Raw genomic sequence first — 27263 nt, 5'->3', positions numbered from 1 at the left:
TTGTCAGAGTTAGCTCAGTGTTTGGGAGGATCTGAAGGAAAGTGTGGGAGAGAAAAGGTATCAGACTGTCTACCAAACTAAAGGTCTACAGAGCCGCTGTGCTGACATTGTTGTATGCCTGTGAAACCTACACAGTATTCCGGCACTATTCCAAGAAACAGAATCACTTCCATTTGAATTCTTAGGAAGATTCTGAATATCATCTGACATGGTCATATAGACTATTTGTGTCCAACCTGTGGTAGAACTTTCCAAGCTTGTATTGATCTGATCAGCCACAGCTGTATGCACTGTACATTGACCCCTATGTGGTGATGTCATTGGGTCCTCTTCAAGCATGAAGGACAACACCAACCAGCTGGTCTTGCTGCACATGTACAGAGCTTCTCTGAGGTTTGCAGAGCATGGACAGTTAGCAGGTCTGAAGAGAGCCCTTAGAGTAAGGCCTAGCTGGCTTCCTCTTATTTAGCACCTAGTCCTAGCATATGGCCTTGGTGAATTTATGAGACAGTTCAGCTATGAGCTCTCCCGCCCAGCGTGCACTCGCCCTCCCCTGCCTCCAGGTGCGGCACCACCTCCTCTCTCTCTTAAGGGTTTAAACTTGCCACTTCCAAGTTTGCCATGGATGATAACATTGCTGCTCTCATTGTTGACAATGGCTCTGGCATGTGCAAAGCTGGCTTTGCCGGAGATGATGCCCCTCAGGCCATCTTCCCCTCCATTGTTGGGTGCCCCAGACATCAGGGTGTGATGGTGGGTATGGGCCAGAATTTATGAGACAGTTTCCAGTGGCTCCTGTGCTCCCATAAATTCTCCCATAAAAATTGCTATTCAGTTGATTCAGTCATGTCATAAATCCCATTTGAGGTTTTATTGGCAAAGATGCTGGAGTGGTTTGCCACATCTTCTCCAGCTCATTTTACAGATGAGGTAAACCAGGCTAAGTGACTTGTCCAGGGTCACACAGGTAGTAACTGTCTGAGGCTGGATATGAACTCCCGTCTTCCTGATTCCAGGCTCGGGATTCTATCTATGGCACTACCTATCTGCCCTAAGTAACCATTATGCTCCTTTAATTTATAGGCCAGTCTGTAAATGACATCTAAGCTTTTAAGAAAATTAATATTGGGGGTGGAGCCAAGATGGCAGAATAGAAGGATGCATATACTCTAGCACTTCTCCCACAGCCCACAAAATATATGTAAAAAATGACTCTCAACGAATTCTAGAGCAACAGAAGCCACAGAACAATGGAGTGAAAGAGGTTTCCAGTCAAAGGTAACCTGGAAGGCTGACAGGAAAGGTATATCTCATGGAATGCTGAGCAGAGCAGAGCCCAGCCCTGGCCATGTGGCACTGGGAGGATCAGGATCTGAACAGACTTCCTGGGCAGAATTCCCAGGAGGGAGGATCCCAGATCCCTCAACGCACAAGCCACAAAGAAAGCTCCAAAGGTCAGTGTGGGAGGGCTTTCCCAAATGGTCCAGAGAGGAATGGGGTTCCCCCAGCACTAGCCCCAGGCAGTGGCAGCAGCTAGGAAACTGGCAGCTATGGTGGCCAAGGAAGCAGCCTGGGTCCATTGTCCAGGCAGCTCAGCTTAAAGCCTCTGGAGGAATTGAGCAGCTGATCTGAACCTTGTCCCTAAGGAGTGGCTCTGTCCCCACTCAAAGCCCCAGGAAATTCAGCAGCTGATCTGAATCTCAGCCCTCAGTGGCAGACCTGCCCCCACCCAAAGGCCCTGGGAGAATTGAGCAGATGATTTGAATCTCAGCCTTGTACTGGGAAGACGAGAAGCACTAGGACTCTCCTCCTGACAAAGGATTCAGAAGTCAAATAACTGACTGGGAAAACATCCAAAAAGGGGGAAAAAAATAAGACCATAGAGGATTACTTTCTTGGTGAACAGGTATCTCCTTCCATCCTTATGGATGAGGAAGAACAAGGCATACTGTCAGAGGAAGTCAAGACTTCTGCCTCCAGTACCTCCATAATGAATATGAAATGGGCTCAGGCCATAGAAGAGCTTGAAAAGCACATCAACAGCCTGCTAAAGGAGAACCAAAAAAAAACACCTTTAAAAAGAGGCTAACTCAACTGGAAAAAGAGGTCCAAAAAGCCAATGAGGAGAAGGAGGCTTTAAAAAGCAGAATTAGCCAAATGGAAAACAAGGTTCAAAAGCAAAGAGAAAATTGAGTTCAGGGAAGCTAATGACTATGAGATAAACCAAGCAGTTAGAAAACAAAACCAAAAGTTTGAAAAAATAGAAGATAATGTGAAACATCTCATAGGAAAAACAACTGATCTGGAAAATAGATCCAGGAGAGACAATTTAAAAATTATGGGACTTCCTGAAAGCCATGACCAAAAAGAGCCTAGACATTATCTACCTTGAAATTATCAAGGAAAACTGCCCTGATATTCTAGAACTAGAGGGTAAAGTAAATATTGAAAGAATTCACCAATCACCTCCTGAAAGAGACCCGAAAAGAGAAACTCCTAGAAATGTTCTGGTCAAATTTCAGAGTTCCCAGATCAAGGAGAAAATACTGCAAGCAGCTAGAAAGAAACAATTTGAATATTGTGGAAATACAATCAGGATAGCACAGGATCTGGCAGCTTCTACATTAAGGGATTGAAGGGCTTGAAACAGGATATTCCAGAAGTCAAAGGAACTGGGATTCAAATCAAGAATCACCTACCCAACAAAACTGAGTATAATACTTCAAGGGAATAAATGGTCATTCAATGATATAGAGGACTTTCAAGCATTCATGATGAAAAGACCAGAACTGAATAGAAAATTTGACTTTCAAACACAAGAATCAAGAGAAGCATGAAAAGGTAAACAGGAAAGAAAAATCATAAAGGACTTTCTAAAGCTGAACTGTTTACATTGCTACATGAAAAGATAATATTTGTAACTCTTAAGACTTTTTTCAGTATTTGGGTAGATAGAGGGATTATACACACACACACACACACACACACACACACACACATAGACAGAGAGTACAGGTTGAGTTGAATCAGAAAAGATGATATCCATAATAACAAATAAAAAAATTAATAAAATAAAAATTAAGGGGTGAGGGAGTAAAATACTGGGAGGAGAAAAGAAGAAATGGAATAAGGCAGGCTGTAACTCATAAAAGAGATAAGAAAATTCCTGTTCAGTGGAGGAGAAAAGGGAGGAGGTGAGAGGGGAAAAGTGAAACTTACTCTCTTCACATATGGCTTAAGAAGGAAATAACATGGTCACTCAATTTGGTATGAAAATCTATCTTACACTACAGGAAAGTAGGGGAGGAGGGGACAAGTGGGGTAAAGGGGATGATAGAAGGGAGGGCCAATGGGAGAAGGGAGTAACTAGAAGTAAACACTTTTGGGAAGGGACAAGGTCAAATGAGAGAAAAAAAAGGGTGAGGTACAGGGTAGGACAGAGGACAATATAGCTAGTATTGCACAACATGATTATTATGGAAGTATTTTGCAAAACAATACATATATAGCTGATATTGAATTGCCTGCCTTCTCAGTGGGGATGGGGAGGGAGGGAGGAAGAGAAGTTGGAATTCAAAGTATTAGAAATGAATGTTGAGAAATATTATTGCATATAACAAGGAAATAAAAAACACAGGTAATGGGGTATAGAAATTTATCTTGCCCCACAAGAAAAGAGATAAGATGGGGACAAGGGAAGGGAGGGGTGTGATAGAAGGGAAAGTACATTGAGGGAAGGGATAATCAGAATGCAAGGCATTATGAGAGGGGGTAGGGGAGAGATGGGGAGAAAAATTGGAACTCAAAATTTTGTGGAAATGAATGTCGGAATCTAAAAATAAATAAATAAGTTCATATGAAAAAAAGAAAATTAATATTGCATTATATTATTTAAGAAAAGGCAGCTAGGTGGCACAGTAGAGAGAGTGCTAGGGCCTGGTATCAGAGGCTCAAATTCCTAAGTTCAAATCTGGTCTCAGATACTTACTAGCTGCGTGATCCTGGGAGAGTCACTTAACCCTTTTTGCTTCCATATCTGAGGCAAACAGGATGAAGTGACTTGCCCAGGTCACACAGCTAGTAACAGAGTATCAGAGTATCAGTATCAGAGGCTAAATTTGAACTCAGGTCTTACCAGCTTCAGGCACTCTCTCCACTGGACCAGCTAGCTGAGCATTTACACCTCAAAAAATGGCATCCACTACAAATTAGAACCTGATTTATTGTTTTGTTGATTTCTAGACTTAAGAAAGTTATGTTAATAATTCACATTAAATTTAAAAGTATGTCAAATGCATAATTCATACCACCCACATCAGCTAGTCATTAAACACTTACCAGCACATCCTTGATGCACTAGGTCCAGGGATTCCCAATCTGTATTTTCTGACTAGTTTTGGTATCTCTGGTTGTTCATGGCTTGGGGGGAGCCTATGAATCTGTTCTGTATTCACAGGAACAATGGGCTAAGGATTGACTGATGTTTAACTATGAGGAGTGTGTGAACCCAGGGTGACAAGAATACCTCCCACCTAGAGAAATGCTTCTCCATTTGGTCAAGATGTCCTTTATGTCTTCATCAGCAAGTACTTCACTTTTACTCAAAAGACTCTCCCGGTTATTACAGAGGGAGTGCCTGACAAGAAAGTCCCTTTAGAGTCTGCCAGAAAGGCTACAAGTTTCTTAAAAAGGGAGGGTGGAATGCAGGGTCAAAAGAGAGAGACACTTCTGTGCCTGGCAGGAAAAAAAAAGACCCAGAACCTTCAGCCCTATTCCTCAATGGCAGATTATGCTAGGAGTCACAGGAATCTACTGTTTGGAAATGAATTAATTACATGGGATAATACAGGGAGCATGGCCTCTCTTTAGGGTGCTGGTCACAGTTTGCACCCTTGAGCCACAGGTAACCTTCAATTCTTGGTTAAAGAATCTCCTAATTTTAGAAAAGTGCAGTTAGGTGATAAAGTGGATAGAGTGTGGGGCCCCAAGTCACAGAGACTCATCTTCCTGAGTTCAAATCTGGCCTCAAATATTTACAAGCTGTGTGACCCAGGGCAAGTTACTTAATTGTATATGCCTGTTTCCTCATCTGTAAAATGAGCTGGAGGAGGAAATGGCAAACCAATGCAGTATCTTTACTAAGAAAACCCCAAGTGGGGTTGCTAAGAGTTGAACACTACTGAACAAGAAAATAATGTGCCTTAGGGATACAATGAAACAATGCAAATGGTGTCTACTTTAAATTCTGTGTATTTAACATATTTCTTCTCCAATTAATACCCTTAAGGCAAATTTTCTGAAGACAATCTGGCATTGGAGGGGATATGGGAAAACTGGGTCACTAATGCACTGTTGGTGGAGTTGTGAACTCATCCAACCATTCTAGAGAGCAATTTGGAATTATGCCCGAAGGGCTATAAAACTGTCCTTTGATCCAGCGATAAGAGAGAAGAAACCTATTTATACAAAAATATTTATGGCAGCTCTTTTTATGGTGGTGAAGAACTGGAAATCAAGGGGATGCCCATCCATTAGGAAATGGCTGAACAAGGTGTGGTATATGATCGTAATGGAATGTCATTGTGCTGTAAGAAATGGCAAGCAGGATGATTTCCAAAAAACCTGGAAAGGAAACCCTTACATGAACTGATGCAAAGTGAAGTCAGCAGAACCAGGAGAAGACAGAATACAGTAACAGCATATTGTATGATGATCAACTGTCAGCAATACAATGGTCCAAGATAATTCCAAAGGACTTGTGATGAAAAGTGCTTAACACCTCCAAAGAAGAAACTAATGGAGTCTGAATGCAGATGGAAACATGCTATATTTTTACTTTCTTTGTTTTTTCTCTTTGTTCCTTTGGGTCTGGGTCTTCTTTCACAGTATGACTGCTATGGTAATATATTTTTTCATGATGAAACATGTACAATCAATTTCAAATTGCTTACTGTCTGAGGAAGAGGGAGGGAGGGAAAAATTTGTAACTCAGAATTTTTAAACATGTATGTTAAAAAATGACTTTATATGCAATTGGGGAAAAAATAAAGTATGACTTAAAAATTAAAGACAATCCGGCACCAATGACCCATCCCAGTCAAGAGTCCCAAGGAAGCAGTTACAGCTTCTTTTGTCCTGTGGCTCTCCCCAAAACTTAAGATCAGCTGCTGGATGCCTGTATTGTATGACAGACCAAATGCCTGTAGGAATTTGTGACTGGGGCAGGTCATTATCTTTCTTTCCAAGTAAGAAAAAGGATGCCACTCAGTAGGAATGGATGACTTTCTAAATCCAGAGCCCTAATCCACCGGATCCAGAAGGAATGCCAAGTGAAGCCAAGAAGAATGGCCCACGAGCATGGACATCGAACCTATCCCTCGGGAGGAGAGCTTCCCATTGTACTTCCCAGGGGTGTTTCCCAGAGTGCCCACATTGTACCAGATGGCAGACCTTCCCTGAGACCTCTCCACTAAGGGCACCCTGAGGCATGATCACTTCCTCATTGCTCTCACGGAAGTCATTAACCTGACTAGCTCCAAATATGAGTCCAAAGTTTTCCGTCTGATGGACACAAGAGGTAGTCATTCCTTTCTCCATAGCCAGGGCTTCCCTGACCTCCCTTCCTCCTGTGCAGCAGTCACTGCTGACCACATCAATCCCCACCTGGTTCTGAAGCCCCTTCCGAGCCTGTGAAAGGTGAGATATGAGACCACGAGTGAACTCAGACTTGGAATAGTCATAGACCATTTGGGAAATGTCAGTGAGTCAATAAGCACATATTGGGACTTTCCTGTGTGCTAGGCACCGTGCCAATCACTGGGCATAAAAAGGAAGGTAAACAGTCCATGCTCTGAAGGACCTCAAAGTCCAGCAGAGGGAACATGGGAAAACAACTAGGTACAAACGATATATAAACAGGATAAATTGGAAATAATCACTAGAGGGAAGAGGCTAGCATTAAGGAGAATTAGGAAAGGTTTTCTCATGCAAGGAGAGATGTTAGTTGGGAAAAGAAGGAAGCCAGGAAAGTCAGAGGCAGAGTGGAGGAGGCAGGGAGTTCCAGACTTGGGCTAGGGGGACAGCCAATGAAAATGCCCTGTGTCAGGAGATGGAAGAGTGAGGCTGCATGCTATGTCATTGATGGGAGATTATTTGGTGGGGTCAAAGGTGGAGGAATATTGTACAGGTGCAAGCCTATTGCAAGGTTTTAAATGCCAAACAGGATTTTATATTTGATGCTGGGGGTGATAGGGAGTTTATTGAGGGAGGGGGTGACATGGGCAAACCTGTCCTCTAAGAGTTGGAGGTGGAGGGTTAAGTGTTGGAGACATTTAGGGTTGTGGTTAGAGTAAAAGGCTCCATTTTCATCACTTTCACAGCTGCCAGAGTCAATTCCGACCTAAGCCCCGGAATGTCTGTGGTCGGTCTCAGCAAGCTGTCAAGGTGGGTTTCATTTCAAAGGCAGAATCAGTTAGGTTTGAGCCACATTCCACAAAACCCTGGTCTCCAGTCCCTCAGTACTCTCTAGATCCAACTGGGGATTCATTAAGTCAGGTTTATTTTTCTGCCCTTTAAAAACAAAGTATGATGTTTGCCACAGCAAACAAGGAAGGATTAGTTCAACGACCTACCCTTTTTTTCTCCTCTGCCACCTGGTAAGACATGGCAAGGTTGTTTATGGGGTGTCCAAGACATAAGGAAAGGCTATAGCATCTGTGGTTTCCCTGCCTCTCAGCTAACTCAAATCCAGGAGCTTTAACACCTTGCATTCCCCTAGAAGTGGGTTCTTTTCTGGTCCAGGATTTGATCTCGGCTTTCTTTTCCGCCCCAGAATCGCTGATGGCCAATACCAGTTGCCTTCCCCCTCCGGAGGGTACTTGGGCTAGGCTGACACACAAGTTAAACCTCAGCCCTGCTTTCACACAGTCTCTCGAGTCACCTAGAGGGTACTGGGTTTCCAGGGGATTTGGTTTACAGCAGTCCCTCTGCCCTCCCCTGCTCTGGAGGTATGCAGGGAGGATTCCCCCTCCTCACCCCCAAGGGCCATCAAGCCTCAGAGGAGAAACTCCAGCAGAGTAGCCTGAAGTTGGCTTCCTTGGCATGTCCCATGGAGAACAGCCCTGTCCTCCCTCCCCCAAGAGAGGCCTCTCCTCAAGGTGCAACCTCCAAACACTTCTTAGGCGTGCCTTTGGGAAGGGAGGATAACCAGCCTTTGCTAGCAATGGGGTCAAGGTCATTCCTCCATCATCCGCCGCGTTTCTTTCTATGCCTTTGGAGCGGCACTTAATTATGGCTGCCCAGCATGAAAATGCAAATAATAGTAGCTCACTCTTATATAGTATTTAAGATTTCCAAAGCATTTGACACATGTACAGATCCTCACAACATCCCTGGGAGGTAAGTACTATTATTATCCCCATTTTACAGATGAGAAAACTGAAGTTGAGACCAATTAAGTGTATTCACACAAGATCCCAGAAGGATTAAGCTTTGACATTGGCTCTTGCTTACTCCAAGGTCAGGGCTATTTGTTCTCCAGTACTGTTTTGTTGTTTCCTAATCCTGTTTGTCTTAGTTTCCTCAGAAGGAAATGCAAACCATTCCTGTATCTTTGCCATTTGGGATCAAACAGAGTCAAACATGAACGAAATACCTGAACGGTACCAATGTGTAGAACTTTCCAGTTACATAGTGAATTAGTACCTAGTGGCCCAGGAGCTAGAGCACATGATCCTGGAGTCTGGAACCGAGTTCAAACCTCAGACACTTACATGAGCTTTGTAACCCTGGGCAAGTCCTTTAGCCTTTCTCAGCCTCAGTTTCCTTATCTGTAAAATGGTAGGTAATGCTGGCACTGACTTCACAGGGTTTTCTGTATCCCAGTATTTAGCCCAGTGGCTGGCACAGAGTCAGCTTAATTAGGGTTTGTGGGCTGGCTAGCATATATAAAGCACTTTGAGGTCCTCAGAGCTCTGTATAAATGCTGGCTATCCATGGCTTCTGTTGCCCTAACCACCATCAATAAGCACAAATAGGAGAGAGACAAAATGTTATGTTGCAAAGTGAGCTGGCTAGGCTATGTGCCCACACTGGCCTGAAAGGTCCAGCTACCTTTCTCTTTGCCCTTATGATCAGGACATGCCCTCCATGTAGGAAAACTGGCTTTATCCCACATGGGAAGACCCCTGAGAATGCCAGGTCACCACCACCAGTTCCTCCTCATGTGGATGTCCATGTAGCAGATGGAAATATCTGATTATTGTGGACACTGATGAAAGAGTTACAGCCTTACTACCAGATTAGTGTACTGGTCTCAGAGAGGAAGCCTGAGGGGAGGGGTCAGTGGAGGCCCTGAGAAGTTTTAGCAGGCTAAGTGTCTTTTGTTCTAACTTCCTTGGGCAGTTAGGGGTGAAGCCAGAGATTCCTTCCTTCTCACAATCAGGGCTTCAAATGCAAAAAATCAAGTGCAGAGCACTGAAAGGAAACTAATTGTGTTGAAATGTTAAATAGCTATAAACTATAGAACTATATTAACCATTAAACTATATTAAAGTATTAAACTATAAAAGTATGTTCGTGACTAGTTTAATGATTAAGGAGAGCAATTTGGAACCACACCCAAAGGGCCGTAAAGTTGTACATACCCTTTGATCTAGCAATACCACGACTAGAGCTGTATTCCAAAGAGATTTTAAATAGAGAAAAGGACCCACTTGTACAAAGATGTTTATAGCAGCTCTTTCCGTGGTGGCAAAGAACTGGAAATTGTGGGGTTGCCCATCAATTGAGGAACGACTGAACAAGCTGTGGAATACGAATGTGATGGAATATTACTGTGCTATAAGAAATGATGAGCAGGGGGGCAGGCTGAGCCAAGATGGCAGCATAAAAGCAAAGACTCACTTGAACTCTCCCCCACACCCCTCCAAACACCTGTAAAACTGACTAAACAAATTCTAAAGCAGCAGAACCCACAAAAAGACAGAGTGAAACAAATTTCCAACCCAAGACAACTTGAATGGTCAATAGCAAAGGTCTGTTGTACCAGAATGAGAGAGGGAACAGTTCAGCATGGGTCATACTGGCACAGACCAGCCCCCAGCAAACCCAGAGTCAGCCTTAGTTGACTGAATCACTGGCAGTTGAGGCAGTTTCCAGCCTTCTCAATCCACAAACACCAAAGACAACTTAGAAGGTCAGTGGGAAAGGTCTGTTTGGACTTGGGTGAGAGAGGAACATAGACCAATCCCAGCCCCAGCCCCAGTCCCAGCACCTGGGTGGCAGTGGCTGCAGCTATTTCCAGGGCTTTCAGTCCACAAACTGTAAGGGAATGAGTAACTGATCAGAATATTACAGGGGTCTCTTTGCTGGAACTGAGGCAGTTTTCTGTTGCTTTGCCCATACTTGGCTCTGGATTAAGTCTTGGGTGGCAGTCCTGGGGCAAAGAGGAGCATTAACATAACAGAGCTTGTGGCAGTGGTGGAAAGGCAACCTTCCTCACAGTTTCAGGGAAGAAAAGAGTGTGTCACACAGGGACCAGAGCACAGGCCAAGAGAAGAATGAACACTTCTCCTTAGATCATACCATCTTGGAAAAACTGAAAACTTACAGATCTCTAGAAGTATGTCTGAAACAAACCCTCTGAAACTTGGGACAGTATACCCTTCACATTGGAAGAAGAGTCCAATTTTAACAAAAAATTAAAAAGTCAAGTAACTGGCTGGGGAAATGAGCAAACTGGGGGAAAAAGCAGACTATAGAATCTCACTTTGGTGACAAGGAAGATCAAAATATACACTCAAAAGAACACAACAAAGTAAAAGCTCCTTCATCCAAAGCCTCCAAGAAAAATATGAATTGTCCTTAGGCCATGGAAGAGCTCAAAAAGGATTTTAAAAATCAAGTAAGAGAAATGGAGGAAAAATTGTGAAGAGAAATGAGAATGATACAAGAAAATAATGAAAAATGACTCAACAGCTTGCTAAAGAAGACCCCCCCAAAATACTGAAGAAAATAACACCTTAAAAATAGACTGGACCAAATGGCAAGAGAGAACCAAAAAGCCAATGAGGAGAAGAAGGCCTTTAAAAAGAAGAATCAGCCAAAGGGAAAAGGAGGTCCAAAAGCTCACTGAAGAAAATAATTCCTTAAAAGTCAGAATGGATCAAATGGAATGTAATGACTCTATGAGAAATCAAGAAATTATGAAGCAAAACCAAAAGAATGAAAAAACAGAAGACAATGTGAAATATCTTACTGGAAAAACAACTGACCTGGACAATAGATCCAGAAAAGATAATTTAAAAATTATTGAACTGCCTGAAAGCCATGATCGTAAAAAGAGCCTAGGCATCATTTTTCAAGAAATTATCAACTGCAACTGCCCTGATATTCTAGAACCAGAGGGCAAAATAGAAGTTGAAAGAATCCACCAATCTCCTCCTCAAAGAGATCCCCAAAAGAAAACTCCCAGGAATATTATAGTCAAATTCCAGGGTTTCCAAGTCAAGGAGGAAATATTGCAAGCAGCCAGAAAGAAACAATTCAAGTATTGTGGAACCACAATCAAGATAACACAAGATTTAGTAGCTTCTCTATTAAGGGATGGGAGAGCTTGGAATATGATATTCCAGAGGTCAAAGGAGCTAGGATTAAAACCAAGAATCACCTACCCAGCAAAACTAAGTGTAATCAATGAGGAGGAAAAATGGATATTCAATGACATATAATAATTTAATGCATTCTTGATAAGTCAGAGCTAAATAGAAAAATGAACCTTCAAATACAAGATTCAAGAGAAGAAAAAAAAGGGGGTTATTGCATTCATTCTCCAAGAGGACCAAAATGATATCACTATGCTAGAGTCAAGTTTCAATGTGTCCCACTGTGACTGATTAGACCAATACGAGCTCAGAATGCTCTACTACAGGCCAGGCACAAATAATCTGTGTGAACATTTTAGGGTGGCTACCCTAAATTTGTGTGTCCTGTGTTTCCTTTGAGCTGTTTCAATTCTGCTTTGCTCACAGAGCATAGCACCTTCTCTGATGTGGGCACACTACGCTGAGCAGTTCTGTGCCAGTGTCTCCCATGTCAAACAATCGATCCCAAAGTTCTTAAGAGTGGCCTTGAGAGTGATCCTGTATCACTTCTTCTGACCACCATGTGAATCCTTAACCTGTGTGAGGTCTCCATAAAACAGTCTTTTTGGCAAGTGTATGTTTTGCATTTGAACAATGTGGCCAGGTCATCAGAACTGCACTCTCTGAAGCAGAGTTTAAATGCTTGGCACTTTACTTCATGTAAGGACCTCAGTGTCTGGTTATCTTATCCTGTCAGGTGATCTTCAGAATCTTCCTAAAACAGTTCAAGTGGAAGCGATTCAGTTTCCTGGCATGGCACTTAGACTGTCCATGTTTCACAGGTATACAACAATGAGGTCAACACAATGGCTCTGTAGACCTGCAGTTTGGTGGTCAAACCTCCTCTCTCCCATGCTTTCTTTTGGAATCTCCCAAACACTGAAATAGCTCTGACAACGTGTGTGTCAACCTCGTCATCCATGTACATCCCTGGAAAGTACACTACCAAGGTAAGTGAACTTATCCACAGCATTTAAAACCTCTCCATTTGTTGTAACTGATGGTTCCATGGATGGATGGTGTGATGGTGGCTGACGGAGCACCTGTGTTTCTTGGCGTTCGTTATTAGGCCAAAATTAGCACAGACAGCAGAGAATTGACCCATATTTTGTTACATCTCAGCTTCAGAGGCTGCATGGAGTGCACAATCATCTGCAAACAGAAAATCATGCACCAACACTCCTTCCACTTTGGACTTGAGTTAGCCTTTTCAGACTGAAGAACATCATCAATGTGGTAGTTGATCTTGATGCCATGTTCATCCTCCTTCAAAGCACTTCACAACATGACTGAAAACATCATGCTAAAAAGCATGGGAACAAGCACTCAGCAAGTATGGTGCCAAGCTCAGTACAATTGTGAGTCCTTCTTCACGTATCAGGGGCACCTGTAGTATGAGGTCATGAGCCTTCTACGTGCATACCATCCTAGGATCTAGCTTGATCCCAAGGCTTTTCCTCCAATCAATACTCTCTTTGTGGGAGGAAGTCCAATCTTTGTCCCCTTTGAGGCCTTGGCAGGGAGGCAAAATGAGAACTTGCTTTCCCCTTCATCTGGTGAGTCAGGATGACCATACTATGGGCCAGTAAAAAAACCTGTACTATGAGTAGACATACATTCACCATGGTCTTATAGCCAGTTCCCATGCTATTAGAAAAGGAAGGTGCCTCCAAGAGCACTATCCCTGGTGCCCCAAGTACTTTCTGAGGAGTTTTTATGAATCTGTTAAGAGAAAAGTGACCTTGTCAGTAGAGGGGAATCAAATTCTTTCTCCAGGTTGTACGTATGAATCCCTTGAAAGGAACAAACCAGATGCAGGTGATTCCTTATAACGTCAATCAACACAGCACACTTGAGGGCTACTGCTGTAATTATATGTGGGTATGTACATATCTATGTCTGTATGCATATATGTATGTATGTGTACATGTATGTATGTGTGTGCATATATATAGTATTGATTCACACAGCATAATTAGCACCCTGTTTTTTCAAAAGCAAACCTTGAGCCAAGAAATAAAACATAATTCATAACAATGTAACACCTTATTACAAAGGTGGCCACATGGCCTAAAGCAGACACAAAAGTATATAAGTTAATGTAGCACACCCTCACCTTATACGTTCTTTGGGGGCCACAATTTTCAGGGAATGAGCACCCTGCTCCTCCTCACTCAGGTACTATTCCAAAATGCTTGTTTATATCAATCAGAGTCTTGCCTTAACACAACATATTCCTCGGGTAGCAGAGAACACAAAACACTCCACCCATAGGTCACAGTAGGCTACAATCCCCTCAATCTAAACAGAGTATCCAAATAAAGTACTCTTGGGGTTGTGTCCTCTCCACACTGCTGTTGCAGGTTCCCACCTGACCTTCTCAGGTGCACCCATGCTGTAATGAGCCAAAGAGTTCAAGTCCTAACCCTGCTCCAGCCCCCACTTCCAAGTCCTGAGGAGTGACTGGGGGACAAAGCCAACATGATGAGTTCCTGGGAGCAACAGCACTTCCCCCATCCCACGATAGACAACACCACCTCTTGGGTCCCAATTTATCCCAAGGGAACATGGCAGAAAGGCAAGCTCACTGCTGCTCATTGCTCCTGCCCTGCTGCTAAGTTTTTAGTCCTTTGCAGGTACAGGGGCTGACCACTCCCAGCTCCTTCCTGGGTCCACAGACAGGCAACTATCTGTTCCTGCTCCATGTCTCACCTTACAAAGGAAGGGACTGCTCCATTGCAAACTCTCCCTGCTCCTGCCTGGATCCAGGTACAGCAGACACCAGGGGCTCCTGCCCCCAGCATCTGTCTCTGGCCTGAAGCACTCCAACTCAGGGGCAACTCACCTTCCCCCAGCCTTACATGGGAAGGAGTCATTCTGGTCTGTCCTGGGGGCACAACAAAATAATAGAAGGTCTAAAGATGAAAAAGTGACCCAAGAAAGACCAGCATATCCAATAGACAGAGTTCCAATTGTCTAAACAGAGTAATAGAAGTAGTTATGTAAATCACCAGACTGAGAGAGCACCAACATCTGGCTTCACAAAGCAGAGTGAGAGGAAAGGACATCCTTAACAATGACTACCCAGAGTCTGGTCTAGGAAATCAAAAAGTCCTCAGGACACTCTTCCCCATCAGTAAGCCCCAAGGCAATATCTCATCTCAGAAGATGTATACACTTTAGACTAATAAGCTCAGAGCCAGAAGGCACCAAAGCCTACTTGACTCAGCACCTGATGTGTTACAGCTGTAAATTACTGGGGTTCAAAGGTGATTGATCCTTCAGATGTTTACAATTTAGCATGAGCCTGGGAAACTGGACTCCAAAATGGAATAACAACAAAATCCCCTCTTGGTTGTGCTAACATTCCTCACCGTCAGTTAGCCTATCAGCCAATAAATGTTTATTAAGCACCTACTTTGTGCTCAGCACTGATCCAAAAAGAGACACAAGACAATCCCTAACCTCAAGGAACTTGCAGTCTAATAAGGAGGAAGGAATAAGGAAAGGCCAGAGAGAATCAGCCAGAACCATGCACAGAAGCAGTCCCTTCTGAGCAGGCAAGCCTTTCTGGAGATGCAATCCCAGTAATTACTGGATGGAGAGCCCTACCTCTTCCCAGGCTGATGTGGCTTCACTGCTTGGAGCTTGGAGGCTGGACAGCTGACCTGGGCAATCAGATGCACAAAGATGCAGCTGCTGATTAGCAGGGCAAACTGAGGTGGGATTGGTGGGTCATTTTATTAGATAGAGATGATTTATGGCACAATTTGATTAGTGGGGGCTCTGATTGGTGCAAGGAATCCAGTTAGGCAGGAACAGCTACCGCATCCTCAGAAATGGGACAGTGTGCTTCCACACCCAGCACAACATGGCATCACTGTCCCCTGCCCCCCATTCCCAGTACCCAGCACACAGCAGGTGCTTAATAAATGTCTGTTGACTGACTGACAGATTGGCAATGAACCCAACTTCTGTCATTTTTGAAACAATCTCAAGCTGGTTGTTAAGTAACTTTGGTTCAGCTCCTGATGGGTGCAGACATGCCCCCCAAACAACTCTAGGCAATGAGGAAAAAATCAGTGCAATTTCTCCATTTTTCTTGCCCCACCCCTAACAAGAACTTTGAACTGTCCAGTATAGGGCTCTCTAGTCCCTAGACCATTTGGTCAGCTCTATGGCCACCACGTAGAAATGACGATCTTCTCTGTCCTATGTTTCAAGGCTCTGTCCCATGCCTGCCTGCAGCCTGGAGCTCAGCACCCTGGGCAGACTCACTGACATCTGGCCATTCCTTAGGAGATCTCCTCTTATTAAATTACTGGCCACTGACCCCACAGATGTGCCTCCTAATTCTCGTTTCTTCTCTCTTCTAGTTATTTCCTATTGTTCTTTTTTGTAGCTTCTTTGCTTGTTGTCATTAAGGTCAGCTACCTCACTGATGGGAAATCATCTAATTTGCGAAGGCTCCAAGCCAAGACTAAAGTGGAGGGAGGGTTGGTGCATGATTTTTTGTTCACAGATGACTATGCACTCAATGCAGCCTCTGAGGCTGAGATGGAACAAAGTATGGATCAATTCTCTACTGCTTGTGCTAAATTTGGACATCAAGAAAATAGAGGTGCTCCATCAGCCACTACCACACCATCCATACATGGAACCATCAGTTACAGCAGATGGAAAACTTTGAATGCTATGGATAAGTTCACTTACCTTGGTAGTGGACTTTCCAGGGATATACATACTGATAATAAGATTGATATACATATTGCCAAAACTATCTCAGTGTTTGGGAAGCTCTGAAGGAGTGTGGGAGAGAAGAAATCTTAAACTAACTATCAAACTGAAGGCTTACAGAGCCATTATACTAACCTCAGCATTGTATGCCTGTGAAACCTCCATCTGAATTATCTTAAAAAGATTTTAAATGCCACCCAGCAAGATACAAGATATCAGACACCAAGGTCACTTCTCAAGCTGAATTGCCAAGCATTCAAACTCTGCTGCAGAGAGTGAAACTCCAACGAGCTGGTCATGTTGTTTGAATGCCAATCATACCCTTGCCTAAAGGACCATTTTACAAAGAATTCACACAAAGCAAGGCTCCCATGGGGGTCAGCAGAAGTGATACAAGGACACTGTGAAGGTCTCCTATTGATTGTATGACATGGTTAGACACTGGCACAGGATCATTCAGCATGGCATGTCCTCATGAAAGAAGACACTCTGCTTTTTGAGTGAAATGGAATTGAAGTAGCCTAAAGAAACACGAGATGTGCAAATTTCGAGAATGCAGCCCAAATGTTCCCATGGACCCTTTGTGCCCAACTTGTGGCAGAGTCTTTGGAGTTCTTTCTCATCTGATCAACGACATCAGACACACTGTACCTTGAGCCAGACACAAGGATGTCATTTAGGTCATCTTTGAGCACAAGGGATAACAACCCACGAGCCCACCAATATCTTTGTTTCTGTGTTGTATTCCCCATTAGGTTGTGAGTTCTTTCAGGGCCTGGATTGTCTTTTGCTAATTTTTTGTGTCTCTGGTGCTTAGCACAATGCCTGGCCCATAGTAGGTGTTGAATACATGTTTATTGACTGACAGAAGGGATGGAGCCATGGAAGCTACCAAATGTCATTTTGAGGATCTAGGTTAGGATGAGTTGGGGGCAGGATTCCAGGGTCTCTGCTGGAGGCCTCAGTCTCTTGAATATTCATAACCTGTTTGTGAAGGAGATTCAGAAGAGTTCAAGTGGGCACGTGAGTATAACCTTGAGGTTCCAAGCCTGAGTGAGGGAGAGACTGGTACCTTATTTGACATGTCTGTGGGACGGCATCCACTTGGAGATGTCCAAATGGCAGTTGGCAATATAAGCTCTGAGCTCAGGAGAGAGGCCAGGGATAGATGCTGAGACTGATGGACTGGATCATTTATTTCTCTCTCCTCATTCTCATTATTCTCAACAATGTTGTCCCACAAACTCTTCATGTCTTTTCTTTGTGCTGAACTAAGAACTTTGGATCCTTCCATTATCTTAGGATAGCAGCAAGGATAGAATTGTGACTAATATGTACATTGCAAAGACCACAAAAATTAGTGCAGATTCCATGTATGATAGTAGAACCAGGAGAGCCCAAAATGGAGTCCAATGGCCTAGTCCTTCCAGTTACCAAATTTTGACATAGTTTTCCATAAACCCTCATGACTGACAATATTAAAGGCCTTGATCAGATCTATAAGCAATGTGTACAGACCTCTGTTCTGCTCCTGGCATTTGTCTTGGAGTTGTCAGGCAGCAAACACTATATTGACCATTCCTTGATCTTTTCTGAAGTCATACTGGCTCTAGAATAAATCACCATCTTCCACATGAAGGATTAGCTTGTTAAGGAATACGCTGGCAAGAATTTTGCCAGCAATAACCAAGAGAGAGACCCCCTATGATTGTCACAGGACAATCTATTTCCTTTGCCTTTACAGAGATGTACAATGGAGGTGTCCTTGAACTCTTGGAGGTGTAATCCTAACCCTTTTGCCGTATAACCCAGAAAATTTTAGACAGCGTTTTTATGAGCAACAGACCCCCAGCCTTGTAAATCTCAGCTGGAATAGAATGAACACCAGACTCTTTGCCACATGAGAGGAACCTAATGGCATTTAAAGCCTCCTCTTCAGTTGGAATTTCAGCCAGGGAGGGATTGACTTCAACCCGAGCTAGACAGTCAATGGCCTCAGCATTTTTTGATGGTCTGTTGACAATACTATGGCAGTGTTCAGCCCATCTCTCAGGATCATGTCCTTATTACTAAGTAATCAGCTCTGCGTAGATGAGATACACCAAAGGTCTTTGGCCCATAAATAACCTTTAAGGGCATCAAAAAAGTGCTTTGGATTGTTGCTATCAGCGTAAAACTGAATTTCATCTGCCTTACTGACCCAAGAATTCTGCCTCTCTCTAAGCCTTGCTTTCACTTTACTTTTGATGAAGTTAAACACTTCCTTCTAAAAGATGGATGAACTATCCTGCTACTTCTACTACTACTATCACTACTACCGCCATAACTACTACTGCCATTGCTACTACTACTGTTACTACTGCTGCTACTATCACTACTACCACTACCATAGCTACTACTGTTACTACTGCTGCAGCCACTGCTGCTGTCCTACTAGGGCTCCAGAATTTGATATGGATTGCAACCTCTGGAGGAGAGCTCTGTGGATTAGACTAGATGTCCCAGAGATCCTTTACTCTTCTGTGTGATTCAGGGATGAAGGGGAGGGTGAGGCAAAGGGATGAAGAGTAGAAATTAAGCTAAGATGGAACCAGGAGGACCCTCATGGCCAATCAATCTTTCCCGCCCTTCACACTCACACAAAGTCTTTCCACAAAGTCCCAGCTTCTCTCCTTTATTATTCTAAGTTGGGAGCTCTGGCCACTCAGTCATAAAGACATACCACATCCCTATGATTCCAAACCAAATGTCAATTATACAGATGAACAATCGCACACACACAAACCAGTGACGTTGTAGATAAGTCACAAAATTCGCTATTCAAGCACTGCCTAGGCAACCTATTTAGTCTTTTTATTGCAATGTTTGGAGTCAAATATTCCAATTCTTGAGTATTGTTTTTATTTCCAATCATTGTTCTTTGCATTGCTAAGTTGGCATTGCTTAATTTATCACTATGAAAGTTTTTTTTAATTGTTAGGACACCTGAATTTAGGATCAATGAAACTCAGTATAGTACTGTAGAATTTCCATCCTATTATTCTGGTGGGGAAAGAAATGGGGTTCATGTATCTTGAGGTCCTCTGAATAGATGGAAATTTTTCAAATAGATAAAATCATATTCTGATGCATACATTTATAAAAAATTTCATATACCCTTTAATAACAATAAATTAGTAAACTCTTTAAAATCCCCAAGCCAATTCTCTAGTCACAGTTGAATACCAGTTATAATGTAATTACATATTTCAAAAATTTTTTTAATATTTTGAAAATTCATTTAAAGTGTTTCAGCTCTTATAGAAACTGTTACAAAGTCAGAAACTAATAGGATTTACTGGCTTTCCAAGTCTGTTTTGGCATTGTTAAGTTGTTTTTCAGTTGTGTCTTTGTGACCCCATTTGAGGCTTTCTTGGCAAAGTGATTGGCCATTTCCTTTTCCAGCTCATTTTACAGATAAGGAAACTGAGGGAAACAGAGTGAAGTGACTTTCCCAGGGTCATGCAGCTAGTAAATACCTGAGACCAGTTTCAATAATCTTTTCCATATTTCTTTACACGAATTAAAATTGATTGTCCATGGTCGTCCATCGTTCTGGATTGTTGGTCCTTGGGACTTTTCTGGCTTTCCAAATGCTTAATTTTTGTCCCAGTCTAAGCTTCTCCCTGTTGACTATTGTGTGGGGGAGATATCACACATGAAAAAGATCCATTTATCCCATAGTTGCCATGCCCTGGGATTGGCACACCTGAACATGTCATACCAAGGTGTCCCTCTTTCCTCTGGCAAAACATCTCCCCCTTCCCAGTTTCTATGATTCATTTCAGATAGGCTTATATTCCACACTAGGGGGACGAAAGGAAACTAAGGTAAGTGCTTCTGTTGTCTAACATTGTCTTGTTGTCTCAGAGACAATGTGTTACAGGATTTATGACCTGTTTAGAGGAAGAGGAGTTGATTTTTAACATTTTTTTTGAGTTCTAAATTTTCTTCCTCTATCCCTCCCCTCCCCAACCCACTGAAAAGGCAAGCAGTATGATATCAATTATACATGTGAAATTTTGCAAAATGCATTTCCATATTTCAAAAAAAGCCCCCAAATAAGCCAGAAGCATAAAGAATGTGGAAAAGTATGTTTCAATTTGCACTCAGAGTTCATCAGCTCTCTCTCTGGAAGTGGATGACATTTTTCATCAGGGGTCTTTTGGAATTGTCTTAGGTCATTGCCTTGATCAGAGTGGCCAAGTCTTTCACAGCTGATTATTGTTACAATGTTTCTATCACTGTATACAGGATTCTGGTTCTGCTCGCTTCATTTTGTATCAGTTTATATAAGTCTTCCCAAGTTTTTCTGAAAGCAGAGGAATTATGTTCTGCTTCATCTTCACCTCAGAGACATTTAGTCTCAGATCAAGTCTTTCTCTGTCTCTTATAGGAAGGAAGAAAAAGAACAATTCCATGTGTGTTGGATCAGGAGGTTTTGTCAGGCCTCCTTGCTACCAAGGCAGGTCTAATTATTCGTCAAGTTCACTGGCAGCTTGGGGTAGCTGACACTGACCAAGTCCCAGATGTGGTCAGTGGCTCATAGACTAAAGGGACATATTTCAGGTTAGCCTCCTACTGAAGAAATAACTTGATTCATACTGGGCTAGAGATACCTTGGAACTATTTGTATCAAAAGCCAATCCACATAGAGTTGGGATAGGTAGGAAAGAGGGAAAGGGAAATCATTCTATTAATCTTTTTCAATGAGATTATTCTTCAATCGATTGAGTCCAACCTTTTGGTAAGAGGACACATTGTTACTAGCACTAAGACCTTCTCTTCTAACCTAACCAAAGAGCTGGCACATATGACATCAAAAATCAGTTTGACATAAACCTAAGTGAGAATCTGACAGGTGTTCAAAGTTTCTTCACTAAAACCCTGATAGAGATGGGGGGGGGGTGTACAGTTAAATTTTATTTTGTATTTTTATTTTGAATTGCACCACTGCCAATTAAAACAAGCATTTCCATATATAAAGTAGATTTTTTCAAAATAGGATTAAGCAAAGGGAAAAGGACCTATTTGCATTAAAATATACTTTTTTTGTGGTGGCCAAGAACTGGAAATTAAGGGGCTGTCCATCAATTGGGGAATGGCTGAACACGCTGTGATAGAGGATTGTAATGGAATATCATAGTGCCATAAGAAATGATGAGCAGCATGATCTCAGAAAAACTTACTTGAACTGATGCTGAGTGAAGTGAGCAGAACCGGGAGTTTCTGTAACAGCAGTAACAGCAATATTGTGTGATGATAAACTGTGAATAATTTAGCTCTTCTTAGAAATACAGTGATCCAAGATAACTTGCTCAGGGTCACCTGGAGACCCAACCAGCTACCATGAGGGCAAGTTGGGGATGACACTGCATCAGGATCACCTGTGCAGAAACGCAAAGCAGAAGGAAACTAATCATTTATTCAAGACTCATTAGTATCAGGCAATATGCAAAGATCTTTACAAATATTATCTCATTTCATCCTCACAACAGTAGGTGAGCCCCATTTTACTGTGGAGAAAACAGAGGGTAAATGCCTTGTCCAGGGTCACATAGCTAGACTGTGTCTAAGAGTCACACTGGCACCCAGGTCTCCCTGACTCCACACCCAGTGTTCTATCCTCTGTGACACCAGCTACCTTGATTAGGGAGAGCTCTCAAGAATGAACATAATGTAATAGCTTTACATATCCCTAAGAGTCATCTAGGTGCTTATTACAGACCTAGCTCCTAACCCTAAGAAGCTGCAGATCACAACAGAATTGTTAGTCTCAAGGAAATGAGCTCAGAGACCCTATTGCAGCATGGGAGGGAGTGAGAGAGGGAGAGCTGTGGGTCTCTGTCTTTTTCTGTATTTTCTGAGGCAGCCCCTGGTGCAGGACAGAGAACACTGGGCCTGCAGTCAGGAAGACCTGAGACACTTAACCAGCTGTGTGTCCCTGGGCAAGTCATTTAACCACAACCTGCCTCAGTTTCCTCAGCTGTAAAATGGGGATGGTGATAGCGCCTACCCCCCAGGGCTGTATCAAAGAAGATAATATGTGGAAAGCACTTGGCACAGTCCCTGGCACACATGGGCACTTTCTGAATTGCCTATTCCCTTCCCCTGTTTTCTCTCTTTCTCTAGTCGCTGACTCTGGCTGAACTTTGCACCCAGAGCCATTCAGGGTCTTAGTGATCTTGGAGCCCAACCCCTCATTGGACCAGGAGGGAAACTGAGGCCCAGAAGCCTCATCTCTGTCTCCAGTGTCTCAGCATCTCTGGAACTGTTTCTCTCTCCACATTTCTGGGTCTCAGTCCTTCCCTCCACCCACAATGATCCCATCTGTGCTCTTTCAGGCTAGGGGGACCATCTCCCTCAGTCTCTCTCATCTATCTGTCTGCACATCCATCCCAGCCTGTGCTTGGCATTCCTTGCCCCCTCCAAAACCCCCACCTTCTGGGAGAACTGGAAGAGCTGGTTGGTTCCTGAGCAGATGGGGGTGGGTTGGAGTGTGCTGGAGCCAGTTCTGGGCTGGACAGGGCTGCAGAGGGTGAAGCTGAGGCTACTGCAGAGACAGCAGGAGACATGGCTGGGGCTGAGAAGGAGCAAGTACTGCTCCTGTCTTTTACAGGAATCCTGGACTGGGGGTTGAGTAACTGGGGCCCTGAGTGACCAGACAGTCTTGGGTCCCAGCAGGGGCAAGGTGCCCTGAATGCCCCCATCCTCTAGAGGAAGAGGAGTGTCTGAGGGCACAGATCTGGAAGGCAGCTGGGTAAGGGCTGGCACCTGAACACCTGGGTCCCCAGAAAAGAGGGGGTGGATCTGAGGGCTTGGACATCTGGAGGATTGCTGGAGGTTGGGAGAAGGACTCCCTGAGGAAGTCTCCAGGACTGCTTGGAGGCCAGTAGATCTGAGGGTACCTGTTCTCAGCCTGTGTCTCTGCCCCGTTCCCCAGATGTGGATCTCATGAATCTTCAAGAAGAAAACTTGTGCAACCTTTGTGACAGATCTCAATGATCCCGGGTAAGGCTGAACTCAGGAGTCCTGAGACCCCACCTGTTGTTCTCCCACCAGGGAAGAGCTGGAACCTGGTATTAGAAGGTGGTCAGTACCTGTTATGGCCTTCGTGGCTGCCTCTGGTTTCTGAGGTCTCTGTGTCCTTGACCCTTGAAGCTCTGGGGCCCTGAGTCCCTTTTTCTGACCCATGCAGGGGCAACCATTGCCAGTGTGGTCGCTGCCAGGACTTTCACCCTGCTGTGGCCACAGAAGATGCCTTCGGAGCTGCTGTGGTCACAGTGTGGGACAGGGATCAACACACCACAGAACAGCCCACTGATTTCAGCAAGGTGCTGCTCCCCTGACCCTGCTCCCCACCCAGGCTTCTCCATGGTCTTCCCAGGGACCCCATGGAATCCCCTACTGCCCATGGAGCCCCCTTCTCCCTGAAGTTGATCAGGTCTCAAGACCTGGGGGGAGGGAGGAGAGTACCACTGAGCAAAGCAGTCAGTAACTTTTAGCTAACCTTTGGGATGGGAGGAACAGAGAGGAGTGGTGACATGGGGCAGGTGGTGAGCTCTCTCAATGCTATGTCTCTGTGTCCCTGGGCAGTTCATTCACCTGTCTGACTGACGATGGAGCCCAATACTCCCTGGACTGTAATTACTCTGCTTTCTTCCTGGTGGATTATGGAACTGATGGACACTTTGGAAGATAGGCTGGGTTTCCAGACCAAATTTAGAGTCCTACATCTCCCTGTAAGCGACTAGGCTTGGAGGTGAACCCTTGCCTCTCTTCTCTGGCCAGAGGAGCAGGGAAGGCAGCAGGTGCTCAGGGGCTCCCAGGAGGGGGTGTGGCCATGTACTATCCTTCTTCAGAGGTTGGCTGGGGTGCTGTTTGGGCACCCAGGATGTCAGAGCTCCACCTGCTCTCGTCTCTCCTCAGGCACTAGAATCTACATCCCTGTCCTCCTCCTCCTCATTGATAGAAATGAAATGATGTTACAGATAATTGGGAGGTGGGCTAGTTGGGGTCCTGAGGGGGTGAAGGCTGGGCTAGGAGAACCTGCATCTCTAAGGGGCAGAAGTTGGGAAAAGGGGACTCATAAGCCCTTGACAGGGTGAGGCTGGGGACAGAGTATCTCACTCTCCAAGAAAGATGGGCCCCGGCCTGAATTTCTAAGAACCTATAGTTCCCAAACCCACTTTCCCCAGGGTGTGGAATATGCCACCAAAGCACAGCTGCCCTACCTGCTAGTGGCAGGTTCTGGGGGCGCTGCTGACTGTCTTGCTGAAACATTGGAGGAAGCCCTGGCTGTGAGGGAGTCCTCTACCTCCTTTTGGACCCCAAGTGCAGCTGTCAGTGAACAGATCCGGCGCTTCTTTCCCAAGGGTGACCTTGAGGCCCTTGGGGATCAGGTACGAGGAGCTGGAGGATTCAGGTATGAGGGACTAGGGGTTTCATGTATGAGGCACTGGGAGTCTCAGGTATGAGGTATTGGGGGTCTAGGTATGAAGGACCCTAGTGTAAGGGATTGAGGGGCTCAGGCAAGAAAGACTGAAGGGCCCAGGTGTGAGCGGCTAAGGAGCTCAGGTATGAGGGTCCAGGGAGCTCAGATATGAGGTACACAGGGACTCAGTTATGAGGAGCTGAGGGGCCCAGGGATGAGGTACTAGGGAGCTGGGGGACTCAGGAAGGAGGGGCTGAGGGGTCCAGGTGTGAGGGGGTGAGAGCCTATATTACTGATCTCAACTCAATATACATTAAATGACATTAAGCAACTCTCTCTGTGCTAAAAGCCCCAGCCAATTCAGTTTTCAGCCCCCTGAATTTCCTGTCCTCATCTGGCACCTAATTGATCCAATAAATTTTAGGAAGAAAACCCAGTCAGTTTCCCAAAAGCTTCATAGTCGAAAATGAAACCATCTCCTCCTTCAGAAAACTCACCTTCTTTTCATATGTGGAGGTTCCCAGGGGCTGGGGATAGGGGACAAGGTTCAGAGCTGGCCAGGGCCTTGAGGATAAAGGTCTTGCTCATCCCACCTTCCCCTGCATCCTGCACAGGTAGAGAGGATCATGAGTTGGGGGGATACTGACTGTAAACTCTTCTGATGATGGTCCCCAGGAGTTTGAGACAGTGGTGCTCAGGGCTCTGGTGATGGGTGAGGCACCGCTGCTTCCAACTCCTCACCCCCCTCTCCCCCTCCCCTTCTCCTCCTCCTCCAGCTTTCCCACTTCTGCTGGGGGCAGAGGGGGGAGGCTATGATCTCCCCATCTGCCCTCCTTCCTGCCTCCTTCCCTTGCCCTGAGCCTCTTTTTACAGAGGGGTCATGGGACAGTCCCATTCCTGCTGCAGATCCTGACTCTCTCCCTGGCCTGCCTTTCCTCAGTTCTGAGCTTCCTTCCATAGCATCTCACCCCAAAATGTCCTTTGTGTCCTGCTTTCGTCCCTCATTTTCTCTTGCTGGACTTGGACCTGTTGGAATTGATTTTTTAAAACACTGGTGATGTGTCATAGCTCATTACTTCTTGGAGTCTGAGAAAGTCCAATGCCTGCCACCATGTTTTCTGGAGTCTACCTCTTTAGGCCCATTCTAAGGTAATGATACCTTCCTCCCTGCCCATCAAGGCTGGGTATCTAATAGCAGGACTGATCCCTTCTCACCCCTGGCCAGCCTGCAGCATCTCAGATGCATCTACTTACATGGAAAAATTACGTCTGGCCGTGGCCTGGAACCATGTGGACGTTGTACAGAGCAAGATATCCTGAAGGGACCTACAGTGGCAGGTAAGAGGGCCAGGAGAAGGTAGGAAAAAATGAAGGGAGATGGAATTGTGGGACAGCACACTTCTCCCTTCCCATTTCTCTGTTGCAAGTGGAAAGAGCCCTGGACCTGCTGTTAGGAAGATATAAGAGTTCAGCTCTAGACTCAGGCACTTAACTAGCAGTGTGTGACCTGAGAAAGTCACTTAACCTCTGCTTGCCTCAGTCTCCTCATCTGTAAAATGGGGATCAAATGAGATAATATTTTTAGATGACTTGTGTGGTTCCTGACACACAGTAAATGCTTCATAAATGTATTCACTTACGTATTACCTGTGTGGACATGCACATTCATGTATATATATGTACATGTATGTTGCCTAATAGATGCATATGTATACTTTTGTGTATACACAAACATATAGCTCTCTATCCTGCTGTGTTGGCTCTATCTATCCATTTCCATATCTCTGATGTATTTGTTCCTTCTCTATGTCTGTCCACCTCCTGCTTGCTTTATCTCACTCTTGGTTTGCTTGGACCATCTATCCTTATCATTCTCTGGTCTCTCTATCTGTACCCTGTCCTTCCTGTCCATCCATATCTCTGTCCCACTTTCTTTTATCTTATAATCTGTCCAATCCACCCACCTATCCCCAAGTCCCCAATCCTCTCATCCCCCAGCTGTGTCCCTTCATTCATTTCTCTGTCTGTTCCTTATCAATTCATTTCTCTCTTTGTGCCTCCCATTCTGTCTCTCCATCCTTCCTCACATCTGTCTGGTTCTTCCATTCCCTGCCCATGCTCTCATGTCTTTCCTCCCTGTCTGTTGTCTGTCTTTCTGCCAGCCATCTGCTTGTATATCTGTTCTCTCAGGTCTGTCTGTCCCATGTCCATCTAACTGACTGTCCCTGACTTTGCAGTCTTCCCACCTCGAGGTTTCCCTCCAGGATATTCTCGTGAATGACAAGCCAGAGTTTGTGCATCTCCTCATCTCCCGAGGTCTCAGTCTCAGTCACTTCCTGTCCTCATCCCGGCTTGCCCACCTCTATACAACTGCCCCTGGCCAGATACCTGCTGGACCGTATAGCCCCTGA

The 27263-nt window shown here is 44.5% G+C and overlaps 1 pseudogene; it reads left to right on the top strand.

Annotated features, from left to right (window-relative positions):
- Window positions 1-337: 337 nt before the first annotated feature.
- Window positions 338-27263, top strand: LOC140507331 (transient receptor potential cation channel subfamily M member 4-like; annotated as a pseudogene).

Source organism: Notamacropus eugenii, chromosome 5, assembly GCF_028372415.1.
Source record: "Notamacropus eugenii isolate mMacEug1 chromosome 5, mMacEug1.pri_v2, whole genome shotgun sequence".
NCBI classification, from domain to species: domain Eukaryota; kingdom Metazoa; phylum Chordata; class Mammalia; order Diprotodontia; family Macropodidae; genus Notamacropus; species Notamacropus eugenii.
Note: the sequence above shows the minus strand (reverse complement) of the source record. Positions and strands in the feature narration are given on the sequence as shown.